Below are 16,651 nucleotides of genomic sequence, written 5' to 3' on the forward strand. Positions count from 1 at the left end.
ATATATATTTTTATATATATATTTTTAGACGGAGTCTCGCTCTGTCACCCAGGCTGGAGTGCAGTGGCGCGATCTCGGCTCACTGCAAGCTCTGTCTCCCAGGTTCACCCCATTCTCCTGCCTCAGCCTCCTGAGTAGCTGGGACTACAGGCGCCTGCCACCATGCCCAGCTAATTTTTTTGTAATTTTAGTAGAGACAGGGTTTCACCATGTTAGCTAGGATGGTCTCAGTCTCCTGGCCTCATGATCCACCCACCCTGGCCTCCCAAAGTGCTGGGATTACAGACGTGAGCCACCGCGCCCGGCCCTCACCTTGATATTTTTGTTTTTCAGCTTAAATAAGTGGATCTCTGGATAAGCGGCCTGACTGATGAGAGAAAGAGCTGGCTTTTCTTCCGACAATAGTTGTTGTGAACTCTTTGTGGCAAGAACAGTGATAGAACAGACATTATCATCAGGAGAATCAGCTCGTAAAAGCCACATTCTTGGCACGTCAAAGGTATTTGAGAGGGACAGAAAGAGTAAAGCGATTCTTTCCAAATAACAGTTGGGAAAGATGGCACTGTTTTAACTTGAATACCCCTCTTTTTTAAGAAAAAGAGGATCATAAGGCTAAAACAGATTTTTTTAATTGAGAAAGTTTATTTTAAACATTTTTGAGAAAAAAATAAGAAACCTCTAAATTACTTTGGCACTACCAAGTGACACCAGTCACTATCGAGTTTTCTTGTTTGATTTCTCTGTGACACTTATTATCGGCTATTCTCTTCATTTTACTTGTATATATTTTGTTTTCTCCCTTTGAACGTTGAGTGCCAGGAAAACCTGGACTTTGAATTCTCTGTGTGATACCAAGTACCAGAACAGCCACCCAGCAGGGGCTCTGGAAATGCGCCCTGAAAGAACTCAGACAACAGGAGACCCTCCTCAGCTCCAGGGCTGCTGCCATTTGCACACAGAAGGGAGCAGCCTGTGTTTCAAAGGTGAGATCCAGATACTTTTTTAAATTATTATTATTTTTCTTTTTTCTTTAAAAAAAGGTTTTTTTGTATAGACAGGGGTCTTGCCATATTGCCCAGGCTGATCTCTAACTCCTGGGCTCAAATGATCCTCCTGCCTTGGCCTCCCAAAATGCTGGGATTATAGATGTGAGCCACTGCACCTCACCCAGATACTTTCTTACCAGTCTCTGGCCGAAATTTCACAAGAAGTGGGGACACCAAAGACAAAAATGAACAAATGAACCGAGGTAAGGTTGGGCCTGGTCTGGAGGACAGAAAGGAGGCCATCAGGTCGATAGCTTATGTCCAGGGAAACAAAACCATTTTGGATTTTCATTTCTTTATTATTATTTTTTGAGACGGAGTCTCGCTGTGTCACCCAGGCTGGAGTGCAGTGGCATGATCTCGGCTCACGGCAACCTTTGCCTCCCAGGTTCAAGTGATTCTCCTGCCTCAGTCTCTTCAGTAGCTGGGATTACAGGTGCCCACTACCACGCCAGGCTAATTTTTGTATTTTTAGTAGAGACGGGGTTTCGCCATGTTGACCAGGTTGGTCTCAAACTTCTGGCCTCAGGTGATCCACCTGCCTCGGCCTCCCAAAGTGCTGGGATTACAGGCGTGAACCACCGCGCCCGGCCTGGTTTTTCTTTAAAGTGCTGAACATTTGGTCACAATGATGTAGAGAACAGGGTCAGTTCAGACAGCCCCTCCCTCCTGGAAGGCTCTCTCCTCCCTGGCGCCTCCTGTCCATAGATGGCCAAGTCCAGTCTACCTTCCCCACATACTCTCTCCAGATCTTAACATTTAGCCGTGTTCGCATCAGATCTTTTTCTTTGTTTTATTTATTTGGTGAGGGAAGCCCTGTGTCCCCTGGTACCCACGGCTCTCCCTCCCTCCTCTGAGATAACCAGTCTCCTGAGTTTGGGGTTAATCATCCCAATGTTTCCATAAATGGTATGTAAAAATTTGCAGATCTTGGCTGCTCGCGGTGGCTCTCACCTGTAATCTCAGCACTTTGGGAGGCCGAGGCGGGCAGATCACCTGAGGTCAGGAGTTCGACACCAGCCTGACCAACATTTTGAAACCCTGTCTCTACTAAATACAAAAAAATTAGCCGGGCATGGTGGTGCATGCCTGTAGTCCCAGCTACCTGGGGAGGCTGAGGCAGGAGAATCACTTGAACCTGGGAGGTGGAGGTTGCAGTGAGCTGAGATTGTGCCATTGCACTCTAGCCTGGGCAACAAGAGTGAAACTCTTAAAAAAAAAATTTGCAGATCTTAAAAAGTCAGAGAAATGGTTTCATTTGGTATGAATCCTTCTGTAACTTTCTTTTTCACTCAGCACTATTCATTCATATTGTTACTCAGCACTATTCATTCATATTGTTACATGTAGTCCTGGTGTATTCATTTAGTGATTCATGCCACTCATGAACACTGTGAACCACCGAGTCTTCCTACCTATCCAAGTCTTATTACCTACGTTCCTCCATAAGACAGACAGCTCTGTGAGAGCAAAGATTATTTTTTAGGTACTAGAACAGCATGTAGCATGTAATGTAACCTGAAAAGCTGGTTAATTCGTTCCAAGAATTAATCAAAGCTGTGTAGTATCTCACCACTGAAATGTAACACAATTGTTTTGCTCATTCTTCCATGGATGACACTTTCATTACTCCAGTATTTTGCTTATTTATTTATTTATTTATTTTGAGACATTCTTGCTCTGTTGTCCAGGCTGGAGTGCAGTGGCGTGATCTTGACTCATTGCAACCTCCGCCCTCTGGGTACAAGTGCGTCTTGTGTGTCAGCCGCCCAAGTAGCTGGAATCACAGGCACGTGTCACCACGCCCGGCTAATTTCTGTATTTTTAAAATAGAGACAGGGTTTTGCCATGTTGGTCAGGCTGATATTTTTGCTAATTTAAACAGTACTTTTGCAAGAATATTTCCCATGTCTCCTTTTGCACGTGTAGGACAGAATTTTTATGTACTCAAGGATGGATTAGCTGAGTAATGGGTAGCTATGTGCAGCTTCAAATTTATTAAATATTACTATCTGCTTTCTAAAATGGTTATACTGAGAGTACATAAAAAGTCTGACCTCAGAACCAGGGCACTCAAATCCTTTCAGAACTTTTTTCCATATGAAAAACAGGTATGTTACTGTTTGACACATCGAGAATTTCCATCTCTTTCTTTTTGCCGGCTGTTAGTGTTCCATTGTCAAGAGTCACCTGACTTTTGCAAATCAGTTTCCTGTTGGTGGATGTTGGATTCTGCTCTGAAACATCACGTGTTCAGCATGTTTGCATGTTCTGTGGTTCTGTTTTTGTGGTTACATATTATTTTATTGGGTGGCTCTATCAAAATTAACTACTCACATATATTTTTAAAATAACTGCATAAAATAAATGTTTTATTTTTCTTAGGAAATTTCCCAAGAATTAAAATTTTGGTCAGTGTATTAATAAGTTTTGTGCTTCTTATGTATTGCCAAAAATATTATTATAATTTAGATTGTCTGTTGCCTGGAAAACTGCTTAAGTATTGTGTGCATTTTTTTTGTTGTTGTTTTTTCTGTTTGTTTTTTCTTGAGACGAGGTCTCACTATGTTGCACAACCTGGTCTCCAATTCCTGGCCCCAAGTGATCCTCCTTCCTTGGCCTCCCAAAATGCTGGGATTATAGGTATGAGCCACGGTGCCCAGCCTATATGCATTTATTTTGCTGACTTGACTCTGAGTCTCCACATAGGCAGTGTTGTGTTGATTATTTTCTGTGAATGGAACCTGGCACATAGTATATACACAGTTAAAAGAAAAAAATGGGGGCCAGGTGTAGTGGCTCATGCCTGTAATCCCAGCACTTTGGGAGGTGGTGGCGGGCAGATCACTTGAGGTCAGGAGTTTGAGACTAGCCTGGCCAACATGGTGAAACCCCATCTCTACTAAAAAGACCAAAATTAGCTGGGTGTGGTGGTGTGCACCTGTAGTCCCAGCTACTTGGGAGGCTGAGGCAGGATAGTTGCTTGAACCTGGGAGGCAGAGGTTGCAGTGAGCTGAGATCACGTCACTGCACTCTAGCCTGGGCACAGAGCAAGACTCTGTCTCAAAAAAAAAAAAAAAAAAAAATTAAACAATTAGCTGGACGTGGTGGTGAACCTATAGACCCAGCTATTCATGAGGCTGAAGCAGGAGGATCACTTGAGCCTAGGAGTTCGAGGCTGCAGGAAACTATGACCATGCCACTGCACTCCAGTCTGGGCAACAGAACGAGACTCTGTCTCTGAAAAAGAAAGAAAAAATGGCTCCCAGAGGAGAAATGGCTATCAGTCTACTATAAAGATGGGCCCCCAGGTATAAGGACAGGTTGCTCCAAGCCTAAGTCGGTTAGAGAACCAGAGCTGGTGGTGAGGGCAAGGCTGTGATTCCTGGGGGCTACCTGGGGCCACCTGGGCCTGCCTTCTCATCCATTCTTGCTGCAGGCAGTCAGCTGGCTGGGCTGCCCCTGCGCCTGGCTGGTGAGTGTGGGGTAGGGAAACCGGCCAAGGGCAGAGCCAGGAGCCAGCCTCGCCTGCCTGCTGCAGGCCTGAGACAGCTGTGGGGTGTGAGACCAGGAGGGAGCTCACAGCGCACAAGCTTGTAGTCACAAGGGGTTTGAGGGAGCAAGCCACCTGGGCAACACTTGCCCGAGACATACGCTCTAGCTGTGTGACTTTGGGAAAGTGAGGGATCTTCAAATGGGGAGATTATCATGAATTACCTGGGTGGACCCAATGTAATCACAGGGATCCTTATGAAGGGGAACGAAAGGGTCAAAGTCAGAAAAAGGAGAGGAAACCACGCAGCCAGAGGTTGGAGTGAAACGTTTTGAAGATAGAGGAAAGGTGCCACAAGTCAAGGAATGCAGGAAGCCTCTAGAAAATGGAAAAGCCAGGGAAGGAAGTTCTCCCCTGGAGCCTCCAGAAGGAACACAGTCCTTCCAACACCTTGGTTTTAGACTTCTGACCTCCAGAAGAGGAAGAGAATAAATCTGTGTTATTCTAAACGACTAAGTTCGCAGTAATTTGTTGTAGGAAATGACACCCTCTAAGCCCCTGAGACCTCATCTGTAAAGTGGAGATGCTAATAGAACCTATTTAATACAGCTGCTTTGTGATTTACACACATTAAGGTATTTGAAATGTTTAGAAGAATGCCTGGAAAATAGCATTTAACAAACACTTGGGCAGGTCACTCGAGCTCTCTGGACCCAGAGACCCCCAAGGTCAGGGAGGGCTACTTCTGAGTGCGTGTTCTCAGTGGCTGCGGCCACCTCTGGTCTCCCTGGACCAGCAGATCCTTCTGCAGCCCTCATCTTTAGCAGGCGCCTGAAGCTGTCAGTCAGACAAGCCCTAGGAAGGTGCCAGGATGAGTATCTTTCTGCATCATGGGGGAGCACTGTGACCTGAAACCCTGACCCAGCATTCCCAGGGCATCAGAGGGGAGTTAACGGGTTCGTTGGAGTGGAGAAGAAAGCCCCTTAGCTCCCGACCTTCCTGCAGGGCTGCATTACATACAGCCGAGCAGCCAGGAAAGCAACGAGAGACATACACTTTCCAGAAGGTCAGGGAAGAGGAATCAGCTCGTTAATAGAATAGTGATTTACCATGTTCAAAGCTTACACACAGGCCGGGCGTGGTGGTTCATGTCTGTAATCCTGGCACTTTGGGAGGCTGAGGTGGGCGGATCACCTGAGGTCGGGAGTTTGAGACCAGCCTGGCCAACATGGTGAAACCCTGTCTCTACTAAAAGTACAAAAATTAGCTGGGTGTGGTGGCGGGCACCTGTAATCCCAGCTACTCTGGAGGCTGAGGCAAGATAATTGCTTGAACCCTTGAGGCAGATGTTGCAGTGAGCCGAGATCGCGCCATTGCACTCCACCCTGGGCGACAAGAGGGAGACTCCATCTTAAAAAAAAAAAAAAGTGGTCTGGGCACGGTGGCTCACGCCTGTAATCCTAGCATTTTGGGAGGCCGAGGTAGGCAGATCATGAGGTCAGGAGATCGAGACCATCCTGGCTAACACGGTGAAACCCCATCTCTACTAAAAATACAAAAAATTAGCTGGCGTGGTGATGGGCACCTTGTAGTCCCAGCTACTTGGGAGGCTGAGGCAGGAGAATGGCGTGAACCCGGGTGGCAGAGCTTGCAGGGAGCCAAGATTGCGCCACTGCACTCCAGCCTGGGAGACAGAGCAAGACTGCGTCTCAAAATAAATAAATAAATAAATAAAAAGCTTACATACATATATATATATGCACAAGTGCACACACACACGTAAGAACATCTATGCATGTACATGCACACAACACACATGCTCCCAACAGTGCCAGGATCTAGGCAGAACTATGTAATCTCTGTTTTCCAGATGAAGAAACTCAAAACTTAGAGGGAAAAAGGCTTGCTCAAGGTCATCAAGTTGGCTACAGGCACCCAGCAAGGGCCACAGCCTGGGCCACATCCCCGCATCTTGGTTCAGCAGTCCTGGGGGTGGGTGATCTCAGCAGTCAGGTTCCAGTTTGTCTCCTGCCATTGCTGTCCTGCAGGGCTGCCCCTCCTCATTCCTTCTTCCCCTCCTAATTGGGTGCAGGCACAAATAGGATTATATTGATAGCAATACCAATTGGATGAGGTATCAGTTGTTTTTGAATGTCCTCTCCTAGGCCAGAAGGCAAGAGAATGGCTTCTGTGGTTCTCACCTCTTCTCTCAGTGTATTTTTGGTAGGATGGGGTCAAGTTTTTAATTTGTTTATCTATTTTTTTTTTTTTTGAGGAGTTTCACTGTCGCCCAGGCTGGAGTGCAATGGCGCAGTCCCAACTCACAGCAACCTCCGCCTCCCAGGTTCAAGTGATTCTCGATTCTCCTGCCTCAGCCTCCTGAGTAGCTAGGATTACAGGCGTGTGCCACCACACCCGGCTAATCTGTGTATTTTTAGTAGAGATGGGGTTTCACCATGTTGGCCAGGCTGCTCTCAAACTCCTAAGTGATCTGCCCACCTCGGCCTCCCAAAGTGCTGGGATTGCAGGTGTGAGCCACCGCGCCCAGCCATGGGGTCAGGTTTTAAAGATGTTGAGGAGCTGCTGTGCATATCACTGCAGAGAGCATGAGATGGGCAGACACAGGCCATGCCTAGCAAGCTCAACATCTGGTCATGGCCTGAGCCCCACAACTTGCCGGAGGTTACACAAAGTGCTGATGGAGTGTGGAGGGAACAAGGAGAGTGGCTTGTGCAGGAGGTGCCTCAGGGATGAGGGAAAGGCTAAAGCAAGTGAGAAAAGCATGGCCTGATGGCCTCGCAGGACTCAGTGGTAGAGGCCAGGCCAGGATCCAGCCCATTTCCATCTAAGCCCTCCTTTTTTTTTTTTTTTTTGCTTTAATATCCACATATTGCTTTAAGAAAAAAAATCAAAATGTGCAAATGCTATTTTTCAAAGGACAGTCTGTGACCACCGACGTCAGAATCACCTGGGGGAATCTGCAAAGACAGAATCCTGGGCCTCTGCCAGCTCCACCCAACCTGCTGACTCAGAGTCTCTGAGAGCGGGGTGCAGGGTTTGCATTGTTAGCACTCAAGTTTGAGACCCACAGGTTAAGTAATGGGAAAAGCAAAGACTCAGAGATTTGGCAGGGACCAATGGGTCTGCTTGGCAGAGGCGGAAGGGTAGCATCAGGGTACCTGCTCTGGGCTTGGCTCCTCTTGGCCTTGGCTCCTCTGGGGCATCAGGGGAACAAGGAGGAGCAGACACCTCGCCAGCCGGGGTGTGTCTGAGCCCCAGGAATCCTGCCTCGCAGGGAGGATTCTCTGAGTAGAGGTGATGTGTTATCACAGTACCAGCATTTCTCAGCCTGACTCATGGAAGGGAGTGACTTTACTGTTAGGGCCTGAGGGGAAATAATGAGGAACTTCTAGACCAGTTTCATTTTTATTTTTAAACCCACAGTTCACCCTTGGGCCTTGTGCCAGACCCACTGTTCTAGAACCTAACATCGGCCTGGCCCTTTCTTCTCCCCCAGGCCACTGTGCCACCTGACTTTGGAAGCAAAGCATGGCTGTGGGTATCATCAGAGTGGCAGAACCAGGAACAGACTAGGCCCAAAGGCTCCCGGCACATCTGTCCAGGCAGCACTCCCCATCAGGCTCGGGGGTGGCAGATGCGATGCTGTGGGGGAGACTGAAACCCCTTACTAGGGCCAAAAGGCTGTTTCCCCTAGACAGGAGACAAATAAACGACACTTTCTCTTGCTTTCGGCTGATGGCAAACTTCTTACTGGCCCGACAGGCTGAGAATAATTTCTGCTTGTCTCTGCTTTAGTAATAATAAAAGCAAAAGCAGTGATATTTTGCCCTTTCTCCCTCTCCATTGCCCTGAGAGAGCAGTTTCAGGCTTCCTCTACTAAAAGCATATGATCATTGACCAGTTATGATCAAAAAAGTGAAAAGAAAAAAAGCAGTTATAAGCCATTAAGAATGCTCTGGGTCAGGTGCAGTGGCTCATGCCTGTAATCCCAGCACTTTGGGAGGGATTTCTCTTCTTGGGAAGCTACCCAAAGTGCTGGGAAAATGGTGTCACCACTTTGGAAAACAGTCTGGCAGTTCCTCAGAAGGTTACACATAGAATTATCTATAACCCAGCAATTCCACTCCTAAAATGTATATATAAGAAATGAAAACCAGCAGGGCGCAGTGACTCACACCTGTAATCCCAGCACTTGGAGAGGCCCAGGCAGGCAGATCACCTGAGGTCAGGAGTTTGAGACCAGCCTGGTCAACATGGCGAACCCCATCTCTACTAAAAATACAAAAATTAGCTGGGTGTGGTGGTGCACGCCTGTAATCCCAGCTACTTGGGAGGCTGAGGCAGGAGAATCGCCTGAACCCGGGAGGCAGAGGTTGCAGTGAGCTGAGACTGCGCCACTGCACTCCAGCCTGAGCGACAGAGTGAGACTCCATTGCAAAAAAAAAAGGAATGAAAACCAACATCCATACAAAAAATATGTACACAAACTTCATAGCAGCATTATTCATAATAGTCAAAAAAGGTGGAAACAACCCAAATATCCATCAACGGAAAAACAAAATGTAGTATATGCATACAATGAAATACTATTTGGTACTAAAAAGAAATGAAATACTGTCCCATAATTTGAGGGAGAAAAAAAAAGAAATGAAATATTGATATATGCTACAACATGGAAAAACCTCGAAAACACGGTAAGTGAAAGAAGCTGGTCACAGAGGCCCACCTATCATATGATTCCATTTCTATGAAACGTCCGAAAGAGACGAATCTACAGAAACAGGAAGGAGATTAGTGGTTGTCAGGGGTTGGGGAAGATGGGGAGTGAGATGGGTAGGGGTCTTATTTTTGGGGTGATGAAAATGTTCGAAAATTATGGTGATGATTGCACAATTCTGCAAATATACCAAAAACCATTAAAATGTACACTTTAGGCCTGGTGTGGTGACTCACGCCTGTAATCCCAGCACTTTTGGAGGCTGAGGTGGGAGGATCCCTTGAGCCCAGGAGTTTGAGACCAGCATGGGCAACATAATGAGACCCCGTATCTACAAAAAATTTAAAAATTAGCCTCGTGTGGTGGTGCATGCCTATAATCCCAGCTACTGGGGAGGCTGAGGTGGGAGGATCATTGGAGCCTAGGAGGTTGAGGCTGCAGTGAGCAGTGATCATGCCACTGTACTCCAGCCTGGGAGAGAGAGAGACCCTGTCTCAAAAATAAACAAACAAAAGGTACACTTCAAATGAGTAAATGTATGATATATGAATTCTATCTCAATAAAGGTAAGTTTTTTTTTTTTTTTTGAAGAGTAAAGGGAGGTGGGGAAGTAGGTGATGGGTGTGCTAGTAGGGTACCAAGCAAGAAGGAACTTACCCCATTCAGCATTCAGTTTCACCTCTCATTTTAGAAGACTTTACTTTTCAAAAGATCTCTTTGTTGAAGTATAACCAATGTTCTCCTGGAGCTGGCTCAACTGAGCTTGCAAGAACCAATCATATGTCTCTTTGCCGAACTCAGAATTGACACCACATTGGTAGCATGTAATCAACCATGGTAGAAATATTTACACCACAGGGATTGACAAATGCTACAATTAAGGGCTTTTTAATTAAAACAAATTTTTTTTTTTTTGCGAGTTAAACATTTACCAGCTTATCTGTGGGGATAACACGCATAGAGAAAAGCGCATGTATTAGAAATGAATGGCTTGATGAATTTTCACAGACTGAACCGACCTTTGTGACCAGCACCCAAAGAAAGATAACAGTGTCTTCACCCCCAAACCCTTCCTCCAGCGTCCTCTTCTAGTGGTTACCCAAAGGTAACAACTTTTTTTTTTTTTTTTTTTTTAAGATGGAGTTTTACTCTTATGCATTGGTGCAACTTCAGCTCACTGCAACCTCCGCCTCCTGGGTTCAAGCAATTCTCCTGCCTCAGTCTCCCCAGTAGCTGGGATTACAGGCGCCTGCCACCATGCCCAGCTAATTTTTTGTATTTTTGGTAGAGACGGGGTTTCACCATGTTGGCCAGGCTGGTCTCGAACTCCTAACCTCAGGTGATCCACCCGCCTCGGCCTCCCCAAAGTGCTGGGATTACAGGTGTGAGCTACTGCGCCCGGTCTGTTCTGACTTGTAATTGCACAGATTGCTTATTTTTCCACGTTAAGTGGAATCAAAGAGTGAATTCTGTTGAGTCTGGCTTCTTGCACACAATGTTACGAAATTCATCCAGGTCACTGCATGTGGTTATAGAGTGCTCATTCTCATTACTGAATACATTGTGTGAATAGTCCCCAATTTATATGTATTTATATATTTCACTGTGGGTGGATATTTGGGTAACCTGCAGGTTTTACTGTTGCAAACAGGACTGCTACGGACATTCTAGTGCATGTCTTTGGCCAATGTATGTCACATTTCCACTCAAGAATCTATGGGTCACAGAACACGAGTATGTCCAGCTTGAGTAGATATGTAGCCGACTTCACTTTGACTCTATTCCTGTTCTCTGCCTCCTGTCCCACGCCCTTAACTTCCCTTTCCTTGCAAGCAAGCAGGGTCACCACCCTGGCATCTTCCACTCTGGGGCAGACCAGACTGGGCCTGGGTTTTGCGTGGGAAAGTAAACCCCAGGCCACTGGGACTAGTTGGCGGGTAACCCTGGAGGCACCGCTGTTCCTCCATCTTCAGAGCTCACTTAGGGTGGCAGAGCCATAAAAGGACCTTCAGATAGGGAAGTAGCTGGTAACCGGAGGTGGAGCCAGCCGGGGTAGTCTCGGTGTCTGACGTTTCTAAGTGCTTCCAGCTGAGCAGGAACCAGGCTTGCACATTCAGACAATGTATTCTTGTGAATCTTTGTTCAGCGGCTTAATGCACCATAGAAAGAGGTCCATTGTCAAGCAGCCTGTTTCCCGGGTGGGAGTCAGCAATATGCAGCGTAAGTGGGTAGAGCCACTGTGGCTCAGAGGCTCCCCGGCTTTGGCCCTCGGTTGGGGGCGGGTGCTGCCCATGCTTTTGAAAGGAGAGCAGCTAATGTGACTACCCGGGCTCCGCCCCTTTCAACAGTGGGCGCTCTGCTCGTTATTTTTGACAGGTTTCATGTGCTCACTCGTTCAAGAAATACTCTTGTGATCACCAACTGCAGGTCAAGCATGGAGGAGGTTTATGTCTCTAATTTATCACTTGTCACCGGGGAAGGTGAGGAGTTTTCAAAGTTCTAGTCATTTTATTATTCTTTTTATTTTGCACATGGTGGTCAGTGTGCAAGTTCTCATCATTTTTGAAGTGGTGAGTGCTGAGGATTAGTATTCTGTGCTACTTTGTGTTAGGCACTAGGACAAGCATGTTACATGCACCGTCACATCAGTGATGTCCTTTATCACACCAATTCTATGATACTAAGACTACCATTATCCCATTTGGGCAAAGGAAAAATGCTGAGGCTTGAAGAGGTTAAGGCTCAGCACATTGTTTTCTGATTTCAAAGTCCAGACTCTTACCCTCCCCTGATCCTATCCCTCTGGACCCAGGTAACAAATGGCTGTGGCTGGCCCAGCCAGGCTACCAAGCTGCCACCCTTAGGGATGAACAGAAGCTGTGCTGCAGGTGATGAAAGTCCCAGGCCCTGCATCCAGTTCACACTGCACGGAGAAGCCAGTGGCTACGCATGGACAGTGTGTGTCTGGCTTTATAGAGATGGTCACACAGCATTGGGCGGGTCACTGAGCACTGTTCCACCTTCCAGCCCAGACTCCCAAGCTGTGTCACATCTAATGGAACTTGAGGCTCAGAGCTCAGTCCATGTGCCTGAGGTTAGAGATGGCTGTTCACACGTGGGCGTCTCAATAAATGTTGCGCACATTTGCTGGTAAGTGACCAAAGCAGAAGGTCAACTAGGCCTGTCAAACTCCAACTTGCGTGTCCTTTTCTTTTTTTGAGACAGGATCTTGCTCTGTTGCCCAGGCTGGTGTGCAGTGGTGCGATCATGGCTCACTGCAGCCTTGACTTCCTAGGCTCAAGCAATCCTCCCACTTCAGCCTCCTGAGTAGCTGGGATCACAGGTGTGCACCAGAACGTCGGCTAATTTTAAGTTTTCCATAGAGATGAGGTCTCACCATGTTGCCTAGGCTGGTCTCGAATGCTGGGGTCAAGTGATCCTTCCGCCTCAGCTTCCCAAAGTGCTGGGATTACAGGCGTGAGCCACTTTATCTGGCTTCTGTGTTCTTTTCACTGCATCTTAACATAGCAGGAAAAAGAGCTGTAGTTCTCTAAGTACCGAGCCCAGGATCAGGGTTCTCTCCACTATTAGAAGGGGCCCCTGTATGGATTCCAGGTAATCCTCCCTTGTGGTGTCTGTTCCAGAGTCTCAAGGTGATTCAAGATGGCCCAGGAGCGACCTGAGTACCCCACCCAGGGACGCTGGCTAAATGCAGATTCTCAAGCCCTTCCTGAGACTTGGAATCTGCCGGCACTGGGGACCTCAGGTGTTGCTGCCAAAATGTGAAAACCTGGCCCTAATATATTTTAGGCCAGTGTGCATGTGACACATTTGCCATCTTGTGCCCTCATATTTTCTCAGAGCTATAGTTTGAAGTTCTGTTGAAGAGTGAACCCAAATAAGCCTTCTCCCCTGGCGGTTTTGCAGAAGGTGAAAGTTTTGGCCTCCTGAGCTTCAGACCAGGGTTTGCTGTGTGGTAAGATTTTGCAAAACAGCTGTTTATCTGAGCTTTAATTCCGGTGTTCAGGAGCTCAAGTGTTTGTGTACGGGCTGCTGTGCTCACACACAGACATGCACACTCTGCTTTCTTCTCAGTCACTCACATTGTACGTGCACCAAGTCACCCTGTGTGCCAGCTCCACCTCTAGCTCCCAAGTGCACAGTGGCTGTCCATGATATGTTATGAGAAATGCTCGCTGTGAGACCCTCTGGCAAATGCCTTAATTTCCGAATCCGGAACTTCATTGCACTTCATGGTTCACCCCTCCCTGGTGCTGACCTAATGGTAGAGGGCCGGGACATGCCAGCTTTGACCAGCAGCAGCCAAGAGGCAGCAGAGGGTTGTGGCCAGGAGCTCCATGGCTGAACCCTGATGTCAGGGCTCAAAATTCTTGCCTCCACCCTTCATGAGTGACTTGACTTTTTGGCACGCCACGACTCTGCTGCTCTGAGCATCAGTCTCCTAATCTGTGAACGGGGAAAGTAACAGTCCCTGCCTCTCAGTACTGCTGAGAGAACTGCAATCGTGCTGCTCAAGCACTTGGCCTGGTGCTCAGCCCCCGTGGAGGCCTCAGTATGATGAGCTGCTGGTGGTCCACGGATCCGCCTGCACAGAGTGCTCCTCAGCACAGCACAGGGACTTTGGGGCTGGTCCTGCCTGCCTTCAGTCTGCCGTTTCCTTCTCCTGTCTGCTCCATCTGTTGCAGGGATGCCACCCCATCCCAGCAGCTTTGCAGGAGCTCAATCTGTGCAGGCTCCTAGGATGAGCAACGCTCCTTTCTTCAGGCAGCTCCCTGCCAGGTGAACTCTACAGTCATCATTACTTACCTGTGTTTCTCCGCTTCTCAGGGACAGAATATGGGGCTGTCTTTGCAACCAAAGGCCTGGCACTGTCTAGACAAAAATGGAATGCTTGTGGACTATGCGAGCCTCAGGTGTGTAAGAGTAAGGTGACCTAATTTAGTGGACTTCACCTCCATCCCAGGCAGCTGGCTGGAGAGGCCAGGCCTCTGTGGGAGGGACACATGCTCAGACACCCCTGCTAGAGATGTGAGCCCATTCACTCCAAATTACCCACAGACTGTATAATGGGGAGAATCAAAGATTTCCATGGGGTCGGAGAACACATGGGGGGCAGAGGAGAATACATGGGGGGCAGAGGAGAACACATGGGGGGGCAGAGGAGAACACATGGGGGGGCAGAGGAGAACACATTGGGGGGGCGCAGAGGAGAATACATGGGGGGCAGAGAATACATGGGGCGCAGAGGAGAACACATGGGGGGCAGAAGAGAGCACATGGGGGGTAGAGGAGAACACATGGGGGACAGAGGAGAACACATGGGGGCAGAGGAGAACACGGGGGGCAGAGGAGAACACATGGGGGCAGAGGAGAACACATGGGGGGCAGAGGGGAACACATGGGGGCAGAGGGAAACACATGGAGGGCAGAGGGGAACATATGGGGGGCAGAGGGGAACATATGGGGGGCAGAGGGGAATACATGGGGGGCAGAGGGGAATACATGGGGGGCAGAGGGGAATACATGGGGGGCAGAGGGGAACACATGGGGGGCAGAGGAGAACACATGGGGGCAGAGGGGAATACATGGGGGGCAGAGGGGAATACATGGGGGGCAGAGGAGAACACATGGGGGGCAGAGGAGAACACATGGGGGGCAGAGGAGAACACATGGGGGGGCAGAGAACACATGGGGGGCAGAGGGGAACACATGGAGGGCAGAGGGGAACATATGGGGGGCAGAGGGGAATACATGGGGGGCAGAGGAGAACACATGGGGGCAGAGGGGAATACATGGGGGGCAGAGGAGAACACATGGGGGGCAGAGGAGAACACATGGGGGGGCAGAGAACACATGGGGGGCAGAGGGGAACACATGGGGGGCAGAGGGGAACACATGGAGGGCAGAGGGGAACATATGGGGGGCAGAGGGGAATACATGGGGGGCAGAGGGGAACACATGGGGGGCAGAGGAGAACACATGGGGGCAGAGGGGAATACATGGGGGGCAGAGGGGAATACATGGGGGGCAGAGGGGAATACATGGGGGGCAAAGGGGAACACATGGAGGGCAGAGGGGAACACATGGGGGGCAGAGGAGAACACATGGGGGCAGAGGGGAACACATGGAGGGCAGAGGGGAACACATGGGGGGCAGAGGGGAATACATGGAGGGCAGAGGAGAACACATGGGGGGCAAAGGAGAACACATGGGGGGGCAGAGGGGAACACATGGGGGGCAGAGGAGAATAGGTTAAATGATCTCAGTAATGATCATCCCCACCACCACTGCACCCCTGCCACACACACACACACATTCAAGCCTGAAACAGTATCCAATGGGGGGCTAGGCTGGGCATGGTGGCTCATTCCTGTAATCCCAGCACTTTGGGAGGCTCAGGTGGGAAGATGATGTGAGCCCAGGAGTTCCAGGCCAGACTGGGCAACAAAGTAAGACCATGTCTACAAAAAAGAAAAAAACAAAAAAAGAAAAAAACACATATGAAAAGTGGGCACAAGGTTAGGGGAAGGGAGAAGAACAAGGGTGTGGAGAGTAGGGGGCTGTGGCTGGGGCCACAAGGACCTGGGTCCACACGGCTGCCCATCACTCAACTGTGGTAATGTGCCTAACGGTGTCACGCGCCCTGCCAAAGACTAAACGCAGGTAAAGGAAACATGGGCCCAAGCACAGTAAGCCCTCAAAGGACCTGAGGTGGAGAGACAGGGGTAAGCCTCCAGCTCCTGGCCTCACCTTGGAGGCTGGGCTGTCGGGGGCTGGTGGATAAGGGAGGGGCTGCTTTCAACAGAGTCAGGGGGTGGTGAAAGGGGACGTCAGTTCCAAACAGATACTGTTCCAGGCTTAAAACCACATACAACCGATGTGAAAGAACATTTTGTCATCAGATAAAAAGCTGGCTTCGTCTCTCCCTGGATTATCCAGGTCACTATGTTAGCTTTTCCCAGAAATATCCCGATAGAAAGTCGCTGGCTTCCATGCCCAAGCCCATTTTCCCCGGTAGCACAGTGTTTAAAGGGTTTGTCTTGGACTATGAACAGGCACATTATGTCTACCAACTTTTTTTTTTTTGACAGAGTCTTGCTCTGTCATCCAGAATGGAGTGCAGTGGCGTGATCTTCGCTCACTGCAACCTCTGCCTCCCGGGTTCAAGCAATTCTCCCACCTCAACCTCCCGAGTAGCTGGGAATCACAGGTGTAAGCCACCACACCCAGCTAATTTTTTGTATTTTTAGTAGAGACAGGGTTTCACCATGTTGGCCAGGCTGGTCCCAAACTCCTGACCTCAGGTGATCCACCCGCCTCAGGCTCCCAAAGTGCTGGGAACACAGGCGTGAG

Source organism: Gorilla gorilla, chromosome 7 (genome assembly GCF_029281585.2).
Source record: "Gorilla gorilla gorilla isolate KB3781 chromosome 7, NHGRI_mGorGor1-v2.1_pri, whole genome shotgun sequence".
Taxonomy (NCBI): Eukaryota; Metazoa; Chordata; class Mammalia; order Primates; family Hominidae; genus Gorilla; species Gorilla gorilla.